This window comes from Protopterus annectens, chromosome 6.part1 (assembly GCF_019279795.1).
Source record: "Protopterus annectens isolate FY-2018-M chromosome 6.part1, PAN1.0, whole genome shotgun sequence".
NCBI lineage: Eukaryota > Metazoa > Chordata > Ceratodontiformes > Protopteridae > Protopterus > Protopterus annectens.
The window spans coordinates 41,183,677-41,198,887 of NC_056738.1; positions in this window are offsets into that span (position 1 = coordinate 41,183,677).

A 15,211-nucleotide genomic window follows, 5' to 3' on the forward strand; every position below is an offset into this window, starting at 1 on the left:
CCAGAGCCTTTGTAAATGTCAAAATTATATAACAAGGTGGGGGTGTATGTTAGAAAAATGTGTATTTGAATATATGAGAAATGCTAGTTTAAAAGCAAAGTAGTATATAATGCATTTTATTCTATTAATCATATAGTAGAGAGGATTAATTCATGTTTAAATGTAAGTAGTTTTGAAACTGCAGTGTGGCTTGACGCAAGCTGACCTTCGACCCTGGCAGATGCTAACTTAGCAAGTTTTAATGTTTATGCTTTTCACAAGTGATTATCTGCTGGGTCAGGAAGTTAAATGTGCGAAATAATGAAATCTTCTGCTCTTTCCTACTGGGATGATTTGGCCTTGTATATGTATCACTGAGATAACATGCAGCTGGTGAGAAAGTCTAACAAAGAACAAAGATGTGTATTAAAAGACTGAATCTGCTATTGTATTCGAACTGATATGAAACCTTGAAGAAGTAACTTTACAGAAAGACATTATGTCTGACCAGGTGGAAACTTTTTTAAAATATACAGCATCAGCAGTTTTTATGAATAGAGGACTGTAAGCTAAAGTGATGTAGATGCCCTGTGACATACCACGTCAGTAAGGTGGGCACAGCTTGAATGTTAAACCTATACAAAATTGTGTGCTTCCTGTTTCATGTTAGACAAAATTCTGTACTTGTACATTTTTTGCCTCCTGGTGTACACTAGTAAACTTTTGAATCTGAACCTCCTGTGTATTGAATTCTTGATTTTATTTAACAGTTTGGTCCTTCTTAGCCGGAATTCCCTCGGACAGCTGCAGATCAGTGTCTACCGGTGGTCGAATACTGCGCAGGAGAAGTTACCGAAATGGTTCTTCTTGGGTGAAAAGACCTCCGACTGAATTGTCGTTTAAAGAGGCTGGCCACTTTCTGATCTGTGGCCGAAGAGCGGATATTGGACGATTCAATACCGGTGGCTCAGGTAGGAAGAATTTACCTTTTTTCTGTTTTAGATCAGGGACTAGGTTACAGTATATTGTTGTCAAGATTTGTTTTTGCAGATCAGGGACAAAAGGAAGTACTGTATATTTGGTCATAGATCAGGGTAACAGAATAAGGTAGGCAGTTATTCTAGATAAACTGTGAACAGGAACTGAGAATTTGATATCACGTGATAAAAAAGGGTTACATAACATTTTCTTTACTATGGGAAATCAGTGCACTAAAATATCGCGAGATCCGCCCCTAACCGAAGACGCAAAATGCATGCAACTACAACGTTCTGATAACGTTAGGTATTATACGAAATGGGTTAACAAATATGAATTTGATGGTAAACTAGATAAAACTTCATTAGTTAAACTCGTTAAGCAGCTTAAATCTGATGCAGGAGGTCAGGCAAAAAAGCAACGCCAATTAGGCATTCCTCAGGCACACAGGTGGATTGAGGAAGCAAATCGTAGAGAACAGAAGCTGAAAAATTCAAAAACATTATTTTTAGACAAAGAAGATAATAACTTGGTAATAGCGACAGCTCCTCCTCCTCCTCCCTTGCCCACTCCCTTACCCTTTTCAGGATATGAAGCGAGTGGACAGGTTGGTCCGCCTCCGCATTATCCTGAAGTCTCAGCAAGACCACAACCATTTGTTAGAGATCCTATTGAAACTAGGTCCCGAACACGTAAAACACATAGGGACACAGAATCATATCAAATAGAGAGAAACCTACAGGATGAGAGTGAGGAAGAAATATGCCCACTTATAGAAGTTACAAATCCTCAGGCAGGACAGGAAGGGCAAAACCCAACACTCTTAGTATATAGACCATGGATACCTGAAGATATCCGGAAAGCTACTGAGGGAATCCCCCATCCGAAAGTTAATTTTACAAAATTTTTAGAAGATTTACAAGGCATGAGGTTGAGTTACCACTTGAATGGGGAAGAAGTAGAAAAAGTAGTAAGACAAATTATAGGTCCAGATTGGCACATGATTTGTGGCACCTGGAATCCTCGTAATGCAGAGCTTAAACCACTCCCACATAGTGAAGCAGAGTTAGAAAACAGAGTGAAAGGTCTAACAGACCGAATCTCTGAGAAATGGAAACCTAGAGCAGATTGGACTTGCATTAACCAATGCATACAGCAGGAAAATGAGACAATAGATGGGTACTATGCTAGATTATTAGAATGTTTTAATAATCATAGCGGTATGTCGGTTCCTGAGAACCAAACGAATGATTCCCTATATGAACAACAATTGAAAAATGCATTTTTGAAAAGTTGCATTGCACCTATTAGTAGCTTCATTACGAAGCATATGATAGACCATCGAACAGGGAGGCTACAAGCCTTACTTGAATACACTAGACATGCTGAAAGATATTTTAATAGTAAAAAGAAAAAGAAGGCGCAAGTCTTCACTGCTGAAGATGGAGCTGAAGTATTTGTGTTACAGTCAGGTAAAAAGGGCAAGAAGAATGCCCAGGGAAACAAACAGTCTGACAAATGATCAGAAGATTTTGAAGAAAGGAAAAAGAGAGGTGAATGCTTCAAGTGCGGGAAAAAGGGACATCTAGCAAGGGATTGTAAGCAAAACAAAAAGGTAATTACAGAAGATAAGGGAGATGAGGACTGACTATATTATAGTGAAGATACATCATGCGAAAGTCAGAAATCATCAGGAAAAGTTAATAAACAGAAAACAAATGTAAATGTGATAGAAGGAGTAGAGAAAGTGCAAGTAGATATGGAGGATGAAGAAAGTGAAATTTTGGACCTAGCATTATTGAGCCTTGAGCTCTACTTAGCAGATACGAAACTGGAAGTTACACTTCTGGTGGAGGGAAGGGAAGTCAAATTCCTGTGTGACTCAGGAGCGTCACAGACTTTGATACACCCCTCCAAGTTACCAGAACATTCCGAATCATCTGATTATATACTAGTAAAAGCAACAAATGGACAGCTATACAGGGAACCACTTTCCCATGATATAGCAATAACTGACCCTGTTTCAGGTATGACCCAGAGAAGTAAAATTGTTGTTTCTGCAAAGTGTCCAGTAAACCTATTGGGCAGGGACCTTATGCAGATATTTGGCATAGCAGTAGTTCCAACTGTACAAGGTATGGAGGCACAGAGACAAATGGATACCTTTGTAGTGCAGTCGGAGGGTGAAATTTTTTACTGGTACAGCCAGGACCTAGTCACGACTGGTCCAGGGGCAGTAACCGAGGAACTGATGAACGTAGCCATCAGTAAATCCCCCTCCCTCGACACTGATCAACAGCATTTGTTACACTGTACTCTATACTACTGTACTACACCAGGACCTGATAGAGAGTATGAGCAAGAATTGTTCAGAAATCGTGCAACTAGACTAGTATTGCGTACTTTGTACTGGCATACTGAGGGGAACAGTGTAGTTAGCTGTTCATTACCTCAAGTATTCCTTGCATTATATAGATCAAATCGATTACCACATGTCAGCTTGACAAAGAACAAAAGTGTAAAATGGGCAGACTTAGGAGAAAAAGTAACAAGATGGGAGAAACAGACTGATTTAGAACTGTCAGAACAAGGGATACAGAAACAGAAACTGAATTGGTTGACACAAACACATCCAGCTGTACACTTGCAATCTAGCGAGGACAGCTGATTAGCATTTTTACTAGAAGGAGAAGAAAAGGCCTTATGTGAAATTCCAACAACTCTTTGGTCAACAGGCAAGTCAGATGTAGGACTTATTCGAACAGCAGAACCAGTTACAATTACCCCAAATTCAGCTTTTAGACCACAGAAAAGACAATACCCTTTGAGAAAGGATGCAGAAATAGGAATTAAGCCTATAATAGCAGCATTACTCAAAGAAGGAGTACTGGTAGAATCTCCTGATTCACCATGTAATACACCTCTATTTCCTGTTAAAAAAGCAAATGGGGAATGGCGGATGGTACCAGATTTACAAGCTGTAAATAATGCAGTAATACCTAGAGCACCTACGGTGCCAGACCCACATACTCTGTTAAATGATTTAGAACCGCAACAGAAGTATTTTTCTGTGGTAGATATCAGCAATGCTTTCTTCTCGATACCTATACATCCTGATAGTCAATATTGGTTTGCATTTACATTTCAGGGTAAAAGGTATACATATACTCGACTACCACAGGGATATTGTGAGAGCCCAACAATATTTGCACAAGAAATGGCTAGCAACCTGGCAGGATTTACCCCACCAGGAGGTAGTCAAATTCTACTTTATGTAGATGACATCTTGCAAGCAGCCCCCACCCAGCAGTAATGCAGGGAGGATACTGTAGCGTTATTAAAATTTTTAGCAACACAAGGACACAAAGTAAACAAAAGTAAGTTACAACTTTGGAGAAAACAAGTTAGATACCTGGGATATGTAATATCCAATGAAGGTAGAATATTAGACGAGGAAAGAAAAACAGCAATCTTGCAAGCACCCAAACCAACAACTAAGAAGGAAATGATGTCTTTTCTTGGGTACAACTAATTTCTGTCGGAGCTGGATACCAAATTATGCTTTGGAATCTGCTCCACTGACTGACTTGATATATAAGACACCAATGGCAGCGCAAGATATTTTACAATGAACACCCGAAGCAGAAACGTCTTTCTGCAGGTTGAAGCAGTTGATAGCTTCTTCATTAGTTTTAGGACTTCCGTATTATCACAAACGGTTCTTTCAGACCGTAGATTGCAAGCAAGGATATATGACGTCAGTATTGATGCAACAACATGGGGACAAGCAACGTCCCATAGCCTATTATTCATCGCAGTTAGACCCAGTGGCGCGATCTTTGCCTCACTGTGTACAAGCAGTAGTTGCAGCTGCAATGGCAGTACAGGCTTCGGCCTCAGTGGTGTTATTCCACCCTCTCACATTGAGAGTGCCTCATGCAGTTGCAATAATTTTACTGCAAGAGAAAGTGGCATACCTTTCTCCTGCTAGACACCTTTCATGTATGACTATACTGCTGAGCCAACCTCATATGACAATTGAATAATGTACAACATTAAATCCATCAACATTACTTCCAACTCCTGCGGATGGCATACCACACAACTGCCTGCAGGAAATTGAACAGTTAGCTTTACCTAGACAAGATCTCACAGATATGCCCTTGGATAATGCCGAGGTGACATATTACGTGGATGGCTCATGCAGAAGGGGTCCTACAGGAAAGAATCTGGTAGGGTATGCAGTAGTTACAGACACTGAAATTTTAGAAGCCCAATCCTTACCACATAACTTATCTGCACAAGCAGCAGAATTGATAGCTTTGACGCGGGCAAGTACTTTAGCAAAAAACAAGTGTGTAAACATATATACTGATAGTCAGTATGCTTTTTCTACAGTACATGTATTTGCGCAACAATGGAAAAATAGAGGAATGATAACATCTAGTTGAAAACCTATTAATCATGCGCAATTTATTTTGGAATTATTAGAATCTATTCAGTTACCTACCAAAGTAGCTATTTGTAAATGTGTAGCTCATACGAAACAACAAGATAAGATATCAAAAGGTAATGCACGAGCTGATGCAGCTGCAAAGCAAGCAGCCTCAGACTCAGAAACTTTACTTCTGAATGAGGAATTACAACCCTCTGAGATTTTAGATTTAGACATGTTAAAAACAATGCAGATGCTTACTACAAAAGCAGAAAAACAAAAATGGGTAAAACGAGGTGCAATTCTTGAGAATGGACTGTACATTTCCAAAGAGAGAAAACCGATATTGCCGTCTAATTTATTTAGATATGCAGCTTTGTTGAGCCATGGGCAGTGCCATGTCTCAAAAGGGGGGATGGTACAGTTAGTAAACCGAATATTCCAAACATATGGATTCACAAATTACACAAAAAAATTTTGTGCAGCTTGTCATACTTGTAACAAGCACCATGCACAAGGGGCATTTAAAACCAAGCAAGGAAGTTTTCCTATACCACCATATCCGTTCCATACTATTTGTATGGATTTCATAGAATTGAACAAGTGTGAAGGGAAGAAATACTGTTTAGTTATTGTAGATATGTTTTCCAAATGGGTAGAAGCTTTTCCAACCAAAAACCCGGATGCAGCAACAGTGGTGAAAGCCCTGATAAAAGAAGTAATCCCTAGATTTGGCGTTCCGGAAAGGATTTATAGTGACAATGGCACACATTTCGTGAACCAGACGATTCAGCAACTTGGGAGATTTTTTGGTATCTCCTTAAAGAACCATTGTGCCTACCACCCACAGTCAGCAGGACTGGTGGAAAGGTACAATGGTACCCTCAAAAATAAACTTAGGAAGTTAGTTGAGGAGACCCAAAAGAATTAGATACACTGTCTGCCTTTAGCACTGTTGAGTATGAGAACGGTTCCAAATGTAAAGGGTTTGACTCCCTTTGAAATGGTTTTTGGGAGAGCATATTATGTGCCTCAGTGGAAAGCTCTCATGCCTGCAGAGCAAGAGGCTGACAGTTCATTAGCTAGTTATATGAGGAAACTGTTAACAAATAAATCTGTTTTGCAGTGTAACTCTTTTTTAGAGAAGGAACAGACCAGACAGGTGGAAGCAGTCTTGGCCCCGGGGACATTTGTGTGGCTGAAAGTGACAAAAAGGAAGAATTGGGTGAGTCCAAAGTGGGAAGGACCATACCAGGTTCTGTTGGCAACGCCTACTGCAGTCAGAGTGGCCGAGAGGATGTCCTGGGTTCATTTGACACACTGCAAACTGGTAAAGAACTTTCAACTTGATAAAAACTTTGTGACTGATACACAACTAGACCAAGATGGCCAAAAACAAAGTGAATAGAAATTTAGATCAACCCCAGAGATGTTGCATAATCATTTTGTTGAGTATACATTTATTGACTGTAATTGTGACAATTTTCCTCTTGTTGTGGTTTATCCTACACACAACCACACAAGTGAAAGTGGGAAGGCGTGATGAAACGTCTATAGACTGGCATCCAAATTTTAACACATACCTAGCCATGAAGCGTGTATATGTAGAGACTATGAACATTTCAAATTGCTGGGTTTGTACAGCTATACCAACAGTATATGGAGGACTGATAATGTCCGCTGTCCCTTTGGGGATAGATGAGACTTGGGAGAATTTACTCTTTGATACAGGAACTGTGAGATCACAGGACAAAATAGCTTTATTTTTACCTGTCACACAAAAAGGAATTGTATGTTTTCATAAAAATGATACCCTCCAGGTGGGCTGGAGCAATTGTAATATAACCATATCTTACCGATGTTATATTAAGAATAGTAATGGCAATACTCTTTGCAATACTAATTATGATTCATATTTGAACTCATTGAAAACAACCATGAATGACATTCGCAAGAATCCAGTTTTGTTTAAACAATTGTCAGTTATAGATCAGAAAATGTTTCATGCAGGGCTGATGCGTATTAGTACTAAAGTAGAAAACTGTTATTTTATTTGTGGGAAAAAGGCATATAAATGGTTACTTGAGAATTGGTCCAGCAGTTGTTTTTTGGGTTATTTGGTTCCGGCAATAAGACATACTGCAGAATTACCTTTGGGTAAGATACAAAACGTGAGAGAAGCAGCCCGAAAACCCAAAGGTCCAGTAGAAAAACCTGTGAATCCAGTCGGAAAGATCGAAGCTGGCTGGACAGATCACAATTCCATGAAAGACAAAAGCAAATTGACTCATATGGACTTGAGTGACAGTGTTATATCTTGGGCAGGAATATTCCCAGCCTATGGAGCAGTCAAATCGATCTGGGAGCTGAGGAAGTTGTCGAAACTTCTCGAAGTAATGAGTACTGCAACTTTTTCTGCCCTAGAACTAGTCACTGTTGAACTAAATGCAATGAGAACTGTTGTGCTACAAAATCGAATGGCTCTTGACTTCACCCTAGCGGCGAGAGGTGGTACGTGCGCCCTTATCAAAGAAGAATGCTGTGCATATATACCAGATAACAGGCATGAAATTAATAATCACCTAGAGGTAATTCAGCAAGTATCAGCCATGACTGAACCAGGGCAAACCCACTGACAGACTTTTTCCAGAATCTATTTGGGGGGGTGGGGTTCCATCCTAATGAATATTCTGATTGCCATTTGTGTGGGTATACTCCTAATAGGAGCATGTGTTTGCTGTAGAATTCCCTGCATGAAAAGATTGATCAAAGACTTTGTTGATATATCTGTTACTGAAACTTTGTACCAAGATATTGAGATTGAAAGATTGATCTCAGATGACATTTTTTCTGAAGTATAGATTGAATGACTCACCTAGCTGAAAATCCTAAGTGGAAGAAGTTGGGAGATGAAATGACACTATGCATACTTCAAAATAGAATAAAAAGTATTAATAGGGGGGAAAATGTTAGAAAAATGTGTATTTGAATATATGAGAAATGCTAGTTTAAAAGCAAAGTAGTATATAATGCATTTTATTCTATTAATCATATAGTAGAGAGGATTAATTCATGTTTAAATGTAAGTAGTTTTGAAACTGCAGTGTGGCTTGAAGCAAGCTGACCTTCGACCCTGGCAGATGCTAGCTTAGCAAGTTTTAATGTTTATGCTTTTCACAAGTGATTATCTGCTGGGTCAGGAAGTTAAATGTGCGAAATAATGAAATTCTCTGCTCTTTCCTACTGGGATGATTTGACCTTGTATATGTATCACTGAGATAACATGCAGCTGGTGAGAAAGTCTAACAGAGAACAAAGATGTGTATTAAAAGACTGAATCTGCTATTGTATTCGAACTGATATGAAACCTTGAAGAAGTAACTTTACAGAAAGACATTATGTCTGACCAGGTGGATAGCAAGGCCGTATCGTTACCAGAGGAAAACTTTTTTAAAATATACAGCATCAGCAGTTTTTATGAATAGAGGACTGTAAGCTAAAGTGATGTAGATGCCCTGTGACATACCACATCAGTAAGGTGGGCACAGCTTGAATGTTAAACCTATATAAAATTGTGTGCTTCCTGTTTCATGTTAAACAAAATTCTGTACTTGTACGTTTTTTGCCTCCTTGTGTACACTAGTAAACATTTGAATCTGAACCTCCTGTGTATTGAATTCTTGATTTTATTTAACAGTGTACTTGTCAAAGCTGGCTGTGCTGCCATTTTTTATTCCCTGGCATGCACTTCAAGCTAGATTATAACATACTAGATGACTGTTTTATTATTCATTTATTTATTATCTATCTCCCATTCAACTGTTATGTATTTACTGCATCGTTAAACTTTGAATTTTAAAATTATATTTTTAAATTACATATAAGGTTTATTTAGCAAATGCATTTAATGAGTTATTTTACTTAATTGATTTTGTGTTTTGATTGGTTGCACGCATATATTTAAACTAGTTGTTAATACTCTTTTGTGTTCTGATGAAGTCTACCAGCAGTAGATGAAAGCGCTCAACCGATTGTCATCTTTATTCTAATAATAAAAGGCTCTATCCACATTTGGTTCCTGATTGGGATTTTTGGGACTGTGATACTGATTTACAGAGATAGATTTGTTTGTTTCACTTTTGGAGTTATTTTGCTGTATCGTTTCATTTTTACATGGGGGTGTACTTGTCGAAGCTGGCTGTGCTGCCATTTTTTAATCCCTGGCATGCACAAAACCTGGAGCATTACTTCCTTCCTTCCTGGGCCTTGCTCTACCCAGATGTGATCTACTACTGGCACTGTGCCCATTCACTAATTGGGCCTGCAAGTATTTGCCCAGCAAACCGGCCTCTTTGAATTGCAGTTTGTGGCTTAAACTTAAACAATGTCTGTGCTCTAAACTTTCAGCAGTTCCTTCTGGAATGCATCTTTTCATTTTGTGTCATTTCTATAACATATGATCTGAATGGCAAAAATAAATGACTTTACTGCACAGTACACTAAATCTGATCTCAGCAGAATATCATTTCGCTGAAAAAACATTCCGAATGCAACACAATTAAAGTACCTTCCCACATATTATTTCTTTATTTATTTTCTTTCCTTTAGTAAAACATTGCATCAGTATGTAACTAAACCAATATTTTTTGCTCACAGATCACTCTGCTGGTCACCAGCAATGTGTTTAGTGTAGTGACACTACCAAGCCTTAATACCAAAACACAGACTTGCCTTTCCTAATACACATCTGTTGTCAGCCCCTCTTCAATTCTGCTGACAAGTTTAATTATGATAGATTTTCCCCTAAACTCAGATGTAGTAAAACCACTATCAAAACAATTCCTTGAACTACTGTCCCAACAATTAAACTCAAGTAAGGAAAATGCACATTTTCAATCAATAAGCTTTTATGGAGTCCTTACACTACTGCTATGTCGTGTCAGCTTTTTATATGTTTATCTAACCATTTGTTAACCAGTTAGGTGGACCAGTCATCAAAACTTTTCAGATATGATCTAGGCTCCAGAAATAGCACAAAATAAATACATGAAGAGTAACATCATTTAGCCAGTACATCACACAAAGCATACAGAAAGTGGGTAGAATGTGTAGCAAATGTACAGTAACAGAGTACAGAAATAATTTGCAATGAAATAAGGTAGACAGCACCTATCAGAAAAATTTTCACTATATGATAATAAAATAGCTTTCATGGTTTGCTGACTATTTTTTGCAACCAAAGACCTGATGGAGTTAAAACAAGTATGTAGGCTTTCACAATCATACAAATTTGCTTTACATAAGGATCACCCTTTTCTCTTGTTTATTAGCTTATAGCCTTACACCAATCTGCCTGAAAATACATGCATTTTGCTAGATGACATTTAAGTCCTGTAACTATTTAAACAAGTAATGCAGTTTGGCTATCCAAAAAGAGTAGAATGCTAATGCAGGACAGAGAAAAAGCATGGAAAGAATGTAAAAAATATAAAACACCCCAATATCTTGAAAACTTCAGAATGTTTCACAATAGTACTAAAAGGCAAATTAATGAAGACAAAAATATACCATAATAACTTTTAGAATAATACTAAACACAACCTTCAAAATCCTGGACAGCTATTAAAGACATCTTGCATCCCAGCCATAAATCAACTCTAAACCCTCTCCCAAAAACTCATCACTTGAAACAGCAGTACAGTTCAACTATTATTTCACAGACAGTACAGCATGTCTAACCAAGGATTTCCCAACATCTAATCCTAAGACTGCCCAGCAGCCATGTAGCACCACCTCCACTTTCACCTTCAAACCTGTGCTCACATCCTATATAAGACTACTGTTAAACAAACTCAAACCATGCTCTACTTTAGCTGATGACCTCCTAAATGAATACCTTAAAACAGCAAATGATAGCATTGCCTACCTTGTCTCAATCCTTATAAACAGGTCAAGTCCAGGAATCCCACATTGCATCTCTCTGGAAAACATCACACATTATTCTTCTGCACAAAGGAAAACATTCAACAAACATTAATAACTTCAAACCTACAGCAATCTTATATCCCTTCACCAAAATAATCAAAAAAATGTATTAAAAAATAAATGCTAAATTATCTCCTGCAGGAAGAACTCATATCTCCCATACAATATGGCTTCCGTCTTTCCCATAGTACTGAGAATGCACTTCTAGTCTATTTAGACAAAGCTAGAGAGTGGCAAACTAGTCTCCTCCTTATTTCTAGACTTGTCTAAATCCTTTGATACAGTTTATTTTATTTATTTATTTATTTATTTTACTTTTATTTTACATTTGTTGACCAGGAGGATCCAACTGGATAAATGTCCATTTTTAGCGGAGGCCCAGGGAGAAAAGCTCCAGTGTTAGTAAAAATAACAAGTCATAAAAAGGTAAGCATACAACATACAGAGTTATATCACATATACAGAGACAAAGTACACATTATGACATTTTTAGAAAAATACAATGTTATGGCTCCACATTTTGGAGGTACTTAGGCACATAAATATATAGTATCTGTGAATGGTAGCAAGATATAATAGTTGTCATAACAGTATTTTCTACCTGAATTTATGAGAGTTAGGTCAAGTTAGTATTTAGAGAGTGATGGAGGAAATATTGGGGGAGCAGCAGTTGTAGGAGGACAACCTGGGGGGAGGCAGGGGCATTGCCTATTGGTAAGTAGGTGTTCCTTTAGTAGATGTTTAAACTTATTGACAAAATTTGCTGAGGTAATATTGGGGGTAGTGAGTTCCAGATTCTACCTATGTAGTTAGGAAATAGGGAGTCTCTTGCTGAGTTGTTGGATTTGCTGATTTTGATTAAGGTCCTGTCACTAGAGCGTAGTTGTCTTGGGTTTTTGTGTATTATTAGTAAATTAGATAGTGTTGGTATTCTCTCTGGATATAATAGGAGTTTTATAGCAAAAACTAGTTGGTGGAAAGTAATGAGATTTTGAAATTCCAACCATTTGAGTTGGTATAGTGAGTGGCAATGATGGGAACAGTAAGGGGCATTTGTGGCAAATCTGGCAATTTGATTATAACATGTCTAGTTTTGTAATTTCTGTTTTGGATAGGTGGGTAAAGATGGGGGCAGCGTACAGAAGTGTGGATAGTAGTAGAGTTTGAGCCATGGTGGTTTTGGTCTGTTGATTTAAGTATGTTTTATGTTTGTACAGGGTGCCTAGTTTTCTGTGTATGTTTTTGATGGTTACATTTATGTGTAGGTCAAACTTCAGTCTGTTGTCAATTGTAACACCTAGCAGTTTTGTGTGGGAATCTGGAGAGGTAATGGTACCATCAGTAGAAGTAATATTGAAAGAATCAGTGTCTATGTTGGATTTATTTGTTTTGAAGATTAGTAGTTTGGTCTTTTTTTGGGTTCATTAACAAGTTTTTACTCAGAAACCAGGCTTTAGTGTTATTGAAGACCTGTTGGGTTGTGGAAAGGAGTGTGAGGGGGTTTGTGGCTGAACAGACTAAGGCTGAGTCGTCAGCATATTGGATTACAGTTGCATCTTGGGTGATCTTATTCAGATCATTGATGAATATTGTCACAGCAAACTTCTACTTCAAATGCCCTCATTAGGTGTTTTCAGTCCATCCTTTTATGGTTCAAATGCTACTGATCCAATAGGTATCAGTCATTAAAATGGCCCTCTGTCTTCTCTCCATGCCTACCGGTCACCACAATGCTCTGTCCTTGGTTACCTCCTCTTTAACATTCTCATTTCATATAGTATGCTGATGACTCCACACAGATTTGCACATCTGACAACATGGCACACCTCCAAAAACTTACTCAGAAAGCTTTAACAGCAACTGAAACGTGGCTTTGTAACTCACAACTCATGCTCAGCTTTAAAAAACACACTACTACTTTTCCCCTAAATCCTCTCCCATAAAAAATCAAAATTTAAAATCTTCTCTCTTGATAATATAGCTATTGAAGTCACTTCTCATACCAAATTATTAGGGATGATACTGGATTAAAAAAAACCTGTCTTTCGGCTTTTCCCGGTTAGGGGTCGCCACAGCGGAACTCCGGTCCACTAATGATTGGCAGCTGATTTTTTACATGCTGGCTTGCCGGGCCTAACACACAGCCTTCAACGAAGGAATGCCCATCCATGCATGTCGACACACAGAAGACGCTCTAACTGAGAATCGAATGGGCAACGTCTAACTGTGAGGCGACAACGCTACCGCAGCACCACCACCGCAGTGGATAATAATATTAAATTTGACCTGCATATAAAAAAATTCCATACGAAAAGTTCATCAAAACTAGGGATGCTTTATAGAGCCAAAAATGTTTTCACTGACACAACTAAAGCTATACTTGCCAGTACTTATCTCCTCACCACACTTCTATACGGTGCTCTCATCCGTACTAACCTTCAAGCATCACAATAATCAAAACTTGAACAACCGTATAACAAAGCTGCTAAATTTGCAGGAAATGCCCCTTTCAGAACCCACCACTGTATAGGACTAAAAAATCCTAACTTGATTAGAACTACCCCATCAACTAACATATGCACAGCTTCTTACCAGCTATAACATTATCCAGAATCCATCTGCTTCTCCAGCACTAAATAACATTCTACACAACTACTTTTCCAGTCAGTCATTATGATCCAATGACCAAAAACTCTGTCTGTCCAAAAGCCTATCAAATCTACTGGGCATTGTCTGCATTCGTACCATGTTGCTAAGGCCTGAAACTCCTTATCTCTATCGATCAGGTCAATATCCTCCCTTCCATCCTTCAAAATCATTCTGAAAGGCTTCCTAGCCAAAAGCCAGCTCTGTTCTTGCTCAATACCAGAATAAACTATATCCCTAAATGTGAACAAATATGTATTCACACCTTACATCTCCTTACTCTCACTTCTTCACTCACTTCTTTACTTTTATCAATTTCTCTCCCCTGAGTTTCTTCTAAATATACCATAAGCCTGCTTTTCTCTCCCGTGTTATTGCAGTTCCTGTTTGTATTATACTAACCTACCTTTAACGTCTCTATAAACTGGCTAAAATTTCTCTAAGTATTAAATCGTCACATAACTTGTGTCTATTCTTAACAATTAGTTATGTACTCACCATAACGTCAGATGTATGTGGTCCATCTCGCCTACATTCTTAAGTGACGGGTTCGGAGCCGATTCTCGGCCGCTATTTACTAGCTCGAAGTCTCTGATTGGCTGGGCTAGCCCTAGTATCCCAAGATGCACCATGCCCAAACCCCCAGATCTTGTTTGCCAACAATAAAACAGAGTGACATACACAACCTCATAGAAATAACACAAGCAGGAGGTGAGAAAAAATAACATCCTCAGAAGGGTCTAAGAACATAACCTCCTCCAAGTCCAACAGGTCGGGGGACAGTGGGCGGGTATGTAAGAATGTAGGTGAGATGGACCACATACATCTGATGTTATGGTGACTACATAACTAATTGATGTAATGTGGCCCTATCTCACCTACATTCTTAAGTGACAGGACAGCGTCCCTAGCACCTACATTCTGGGAGGCTCACTGACAATACTCCTGAGCACCATAGAACCAAAGGAAGCCCAGTCTCTAGACACGACATCAAGCTTGTAATGAGAAACAAAGGTGTGCGGAGAGGACCAGGTGGCCACAGCACAGATGTCATCCAAGGAGAGCCTAGCATGATAAGCTACTGATGCAGCCATAGCCCTGGTAGAATGAGCCTTAACTGGGAAAGGTAAAACTCTGCCTGCTGATGCGTAAATAAAGGAGATACAGTCCTTAATCCATTTAGCAATA